The following is a 6,267-nucleotide window of genomic DNA, read 5'->3' as shown; positions in this document are numbered from 1 at the left end:
GGGTCAAGGTGAAATTGTGCCAACATTCTCTCTCTTGGTTCTGATTTGAACATATCACACTCATTCGACTTGGGCCATTATAGATATCTCTTACAGTAATTTGAGAGGCTTTTTTATAACTCGTTCCGTTAATCATTCGGCATCCTACCTTATTCTCTTTCCCTTGTTTTGCCCTAAGTTGGGGGGTCCTATGAGGGGCTCCCTCCTGGTCCCAACTCCACTCGTTTTCCAAAAATATTTCGTTACCGTGCATAACTACCGTGGATAAGTTTAAGCCATTTATCTTTGATTTCTGCCCCATACTACCAGTGTATCCAATATGTGCTTGTGTCCATGGCCATCGTGTTGTGTTCACACAGGTACCCAAGAGCACCAACACTAGTAATTTCAGGTTAATTTTTGTCAGACACTCCATAGTCATTATTAATCCATTTTGCATATGAGTGTTATATTCAGTGTTCCTTTCATGCAACTTTATTAGTGAAACAATCCGTGTTACTATGATCAATATTATAACTATAGATAGTTCATTAGCCCGTAGAGTTTTTAGAAAATCTTAGCTTCAGTGCTCCTGTTGATACCGATGTCCACGATTCCTCTGGGGGAGCTTCCTTCACCCTCGTATAGTGGATCCAGGAGCTAATCCCTTCTACTTTTACTGCGGTGTATGTGGTCAAGAGCACGAGGTAAGGTCCCTTCCATTTTTCTTTTAGTGGTTCATCTTTCCAGGTCTGGATGTAAACCAGATCTCCGGGCTTAAAGTTATGTACCGGAGAGTCCAAAGGAAGCGGAGCCCGCTGGTTGAGATATCTGTGTAAAGAGGATAATACCCGCGAGAGAGATAGCAAATAATCTTTTAAAATTTCTTCACCTTTAATGTGTATCTGATCACTCCGGTTACCCACCTCAGTGACGGGATACAGTTTTCCATACAATATTTCAAAGGGGCTTATCCCTTCCCTCACTCGAGGAGTAATCCTAATTCTCATCAAGGCAATCGGTAGAATGTCTACCCATTTCAGTTAGGTTTCTTGACATAATTTAGAGATTTGTCTTTTAAGGGTCTGATTCATCCTTTCTACCTTCCCACTGGACTGTGGTCTCCAAGGGGTATGCAGATCCCACTTCATCCCAAGGAATTTAGATACCCCCTGGATTATTTCCGAAATAAAGTGAGGTCCTTTGTCTGAGGATACACCCTCAGGTACTCCAAATCTGGGGATTATTTCTTTTAGTAGTATCCTAATTACTTCCCTAGCCCTATTGTTGCAACAAGGGAAAGCCTCAGGCCATCCAGAAAATGTATCCACTAAAACAAGTAGATACTTATACTGTCTGCACTTTGGTAATTCAGAGAAATCTATTTGCCAGTATTCCCCAGGGGTTATTCCTCTTTTTACATCACCTGTGGGCGGCTTTCTTTGTGTTTTAGGATTATTTGCACAACAAATTTGACATCTTTTTACTATTATATCTGCATTTGTCTGCATTTTTGGCCCTACAGCGTATCTCTTAACGCTGCTTATCATAGCATCAGCTCCCATGTGAGTTTCTTCATGTATTTTCTTGAGGAGAGCTTCCATCATTTTGGCTGTGGTGAGAACTTGCTGATTAGGAGTTACCCACCATCCTTCTTCACTTTTCGTACACTTCAATTTTTCTGCCAACTGAACTTCTTTTTGCGAATATTGTGGAGGTTTCATATCAGGTTTCCTATTAGGTATGAGTGCTCCTATTATCGGTTCATGCAAAGCAGCTCTTTTTGCAGCCTGGTCAGCCAACCTGTTACCTTGAGTTATTTCTCCCTGTCCCTTTTGATGGGCTCTGCAGTGGATTATTGCCACCTCCTTTGGTTCTAGTACTGCCTGAAGCAAATTTAGAATCTCTTGTCCATATTTAATACTGCTTCCCTGGGAATTCAATAGCCCGCGTTCCTTCCAAATAGCTCCATGAGCGTGTGCAACTCCAAAGGCGTACCTGGAGTCTGTATATATATTGATCTTTCGATCTTTTCCAATTTTAAGTGCTCTTGTAAGAGCAACTATTTCGGCTTTCTGTGCCGAGGTATTCGGGGGTAAAGGTTTGGCCTCTATTTCTTCCCATAAGGTAACCACTGCATATCCAGCTTTTCTTTCTCCATTCTGTGTAAAGCTGCTGCCATCTGTAAACAGTTCCAAATCCGCATTTTTTAGTGGCTCGTCTCTCAGATCGGGCCTGCTGGCATAGACCTGTTCAATAGTTGCCAGACAATCATGTTGTAAAGGTTCTTGTTCTGCTATTGGCAACAAGGTGGCAGGGTTTAAAGTTGATACTACACTTAGAGTAACGTCTTCATGATCAATTAGCATAGCTTGGTATTTGGCCAGTCTGTTTGGAGAAATCCAATGGTGTCCTTTTTGGTTTAAAATAGCCACCACTGCATGTGGGACTAATACTGTTATTGGTTGTCCCAAAGTGAGCTTCCGGGCTTCCTGGATTAGCAAAGCAGTGGCGGCTACAGCTCGAAGGCAAGCCAGCCATCCTTTACTCACTTCATCTAATTGTTTCGAAAAATAGGCTACTGGCCTTTTCCAACTTCCAAGCGTCTGAGTCATGACCCCAGAGGCCACTTGCTGTCTCTCATGCACATATAACTGAAAAGGTTTTGTCAGATCAGGGAGGCCCAAGGCTGGGGCTTCCATCAATTTTCTTTTAATTTCATCAAAACTACTCCGACACTCTGGAGTCCATTCTAACAACTCCCCCGGGCCCTTTGTGGCTGCATATAAGGGTTTGGCTATGAGTCCAAAATTGGGGATCCACATCCGGCAGAATCCGTCCATTCCCAGAAACCCCCTTAACTGCTTTTTTGGTTTTGGTACTGCTATTCGGCATATAGCCTCCTTCCTTTCTTCCCCTAGTGCTCGTTGTCCTTTTGATATATTAAAACCAAGATACCGGACTTGCTCCTTAGCAATTTGGGCCTTCTTCTTCGAGACCCTGTATCCAGCCAGTCCCAGAAAGTTTAGTAGGCTTACTGTAGCTTCAGTACAAGTCTCTTCCATATCTGCTCCAATTAAGATATCATCCACATACTGTAAGAGAGTAACATTATCATTATTAGTTCGCCATTGTTCTAATTCTTTGGCCGGTACTTCACCGAACAAAGTGGGACTATTTTTAAATCCCTGGGGAAGAATGGTCCAACACAGTTGTCCTTTCCTTCCAGTAGTCGGATTCTCCCATTCAAAAGCAAAGAGTGTTTGACTCTGTTCATCCACTGGAATGCAGAAGGTGGCATCTTTTAGGTCCAACACTGTAAAACAGGCATTGTTTTCGGGTACAGACGCTAACAAAGTATAAGGGTTGGACACCGTAGGATGTATGTCTTTCGTTATCTGATTTATAGCCCTCAAGTCCTGCACTAATCGGTAATCCTGTGAGTGAGGCTTTCTCACTGGTAAAATCGGTGTATTGTATTCAGATTGACATTCTCTGAGCAGTCCATATTGAATAAAGGTATTTATCAGGGCTTCGAGGCCCTTGCGAGCTTCCAGCCTAATAGGATATTGATGCACCCTTACTGGTTTTGCCCCCTCTTTTAGTTCTACTTTTAATCGGACTCACATTTTTTGCTTTACCTGGGTTTTTTGAAGCCCATACCAGGGGAATTACTGCCTTTAATACAGCATCTGGAATATTCTCTTCAATTTCTTCTGATGTTTCATCTGTCAGCGAGCAGATCTGAGCTCTCCAGGTGGTTTCAGGCAGGATATGGAGCTGTACAGCATTCTTAGAAAAGGTTACTTGTGCATTTAGTTTGCATAATATATCTCGTCCCAGTAAAGGTAGGGGGCATTCTGGCATGTATAGAAACTCATGAATTGATTTAGCTCCCCCAATTGTGCATTCCATTGGTTGTAAAAATGGCCTTAATGTTCTTTTTCCCTTTGCCCCAACAATAGGTGTAGTTACTTTACTTAGAGGTCCTTTACAACTGGTGACCACTGAATGAGTAGCCCCATTGTCAATTAAAAAATCTATGGTCTCGTTCCCCAGCTTAACTGGAACCAGGGGATCAGCTGGGGAGACTTTAATGTTCTCCCCTGGTCCCCTTCATTCATTGTCTGAATCTTCTAACATAATAAGATTAGCATTTTCTGCATGATCCCGTTCCTTTGGCCCCTTTCGTTTCAGGCATTCATTTTTCCAGTGTCCTTCCTGTTTACAGACTGCACACTGATTTAGCCCTAAAGGGGTTCAGTTTTGCGGACCTCTTCCCTGCATTATTCCACTGCATCCTCCTCTTCCTTTACTTTTTTCTCTACCCTTCCCTTCGACATCATTTCCATTTATTGCTGCTGACAGCAAAGATGCTTGCAACTTTATTTTGTTCTGTTTTTCCTTTCTTTCCCTCTCATCTCGATTGTTATAAACCTTATATGCTATCTCTATCAATTGTGAGATCGACATTCCCCCAGCTCCATCAACTTTCTGCAACTTTCTCCTTATATCCTGAGTCGACTACCCAATAAACAACATATATTGAACATCCTCTGATTTGCCTCATCATCCGGATTCAAGTCTGTCCATTTTCTAGCTACCTCACATAGCCTTTCGTAAAAGGCAGATGGATTTTCCTCCGGACCCTGCCTTACCTCATAAAGCTTAGACACATTCTTCAGTTTAGGCTCTCCATGCTGAACCCCATATAGTATCAGCTGCTGATACTGCTTCAGTTGAGCCCTCATTCCCCCCTATTAGGATCCCATTCTGGGTCCCTTTTAGTAGGTAGAAACTCCTCAGAATCTTCTTGCCTGTTTCTCCTTCCCCCTTCTTCCCTGGCCCTTTCAATCACCATTCTCTTTTCCTCTGCCACAAAGAATGTATTTAGCAGAGCCTGTATATCTCCCCAGTTGGGATTATGTGTTAACATTATAGCTTCTAATAGTTGATGTACTCCCTCAGGGTTTCCCTTATAGGATCCAACAGATTATTTCCAATTTAACAGGTCGGAGGTAGTGAATGGAACATGTATAAAAACTGGCAGTCCTTCCGGTCCCACTGCTTGTCTCAGGGGAGCCTGTACAACTGGTTGAGTGTGCCCCCTAGTCCGGCTGGAAATGGGGCTAAAATTCTCATTGCCCGATTGTAAATTAGGATCAATTATCGATTGTCCGGCACTATTTTTGTATGGAGGTGGGGCTGTCGGGACTAACAGTTGCACATCCTCCTGCTCTTCTCCCCCTGCAATCTTTCTGTCATCACAGCCTATGCAACAACCACTCTCCTTTTTCTCAGAAGCTGTATACGTCACTAGGTCAGTCTTTAGCTTACATTTTTTCTGAATATCAGGGTTTCTGTACAAAGTCATAAAAGCATCAACATAAGGCATTTCATCCCATTTCCCCGTCCGATGGCAAAACAACATCAGTTGTAATATAGTATTATAGTTTACCGATCCATTTTCTGGCCAGACCTCATCATCACCCAATTTTATAATTCAGCCACCATTGATTACAATATCTTTTCTTTTTATCTTTAGTCATCGGATCTCCCCCAAACTTATTCCAGTTTTTCAAAATACACCCCAAAGGGCTACAGGGAGGAATCGTGGATTGGCTTGATCCCATTTTAGCCAAATTTACCTATTTGCCGGCTTTGACTCCCTTGGTCGGTAATTACCCTTCTGACCCCTCTGTGGTCAGTAATTACCACTCTGACCCCCCTTGGTCAGTAATTTCCACTCTGACCCCCCTTGGTCAGTACCACTCTGACCCCCCTTGGTCAGTATGCGCACTCAGTTCTGCCCCCCCTGGTCAATTAAGGCAACCCTTGCCAAGCATCTACGTATGACTTTATGCGCCCCCCTGGTGACTTGATGCGCACTCGGCTCTGACCCCCCTGGTCAATTACGGCACCCTTTGCCAAGTGTCTACATGCGACTTTACCCTTTAACCTTCTGCAGGAGTCATTGAATTTGTAATTAAATTTTATACTCACCAATCCAAGGATTCATTCCCCTTTCACCCTGACACAAATATCTCTGGTCGGCGTTGCACCTTTGAGTCGCTTGTCACCCCGGCTTTGGAGGGAATCCGGAGGAGTCCCCGATCAATAGGTCGGTGCGCGCTGGAGCTCAGTCCGGTCCGGTCCGCTGTCGGGGACGGCAAGACGATCTGGGCAAGGCCTTATGGCCGTCCCATCTGGGGTGCCAAAATGTTGTCCCAAAAATCAGGATTCTTTCACCCGGTGTGCAAAAAAAGCCGATTAACACACAGAGTCGAG

Source organism: Gymnogyps californianus, unplaced genomic scaffold (assembly GCF_018139145.2).
Source record: "Gymnogyps californianus isolate 813 unplaced genomic scaffold, ASM1813914v2 HiC_scaffold_86, whole genome shotgun sequence".
NCBI lineage: Eukaryota > Metazoa > Chordata > Aves > Accipitriformes > Cathartidae > Gymnogyps > Gymnogyps californianus.
This window is presented reverse-complemented; position numbering follows the sequence as displayed.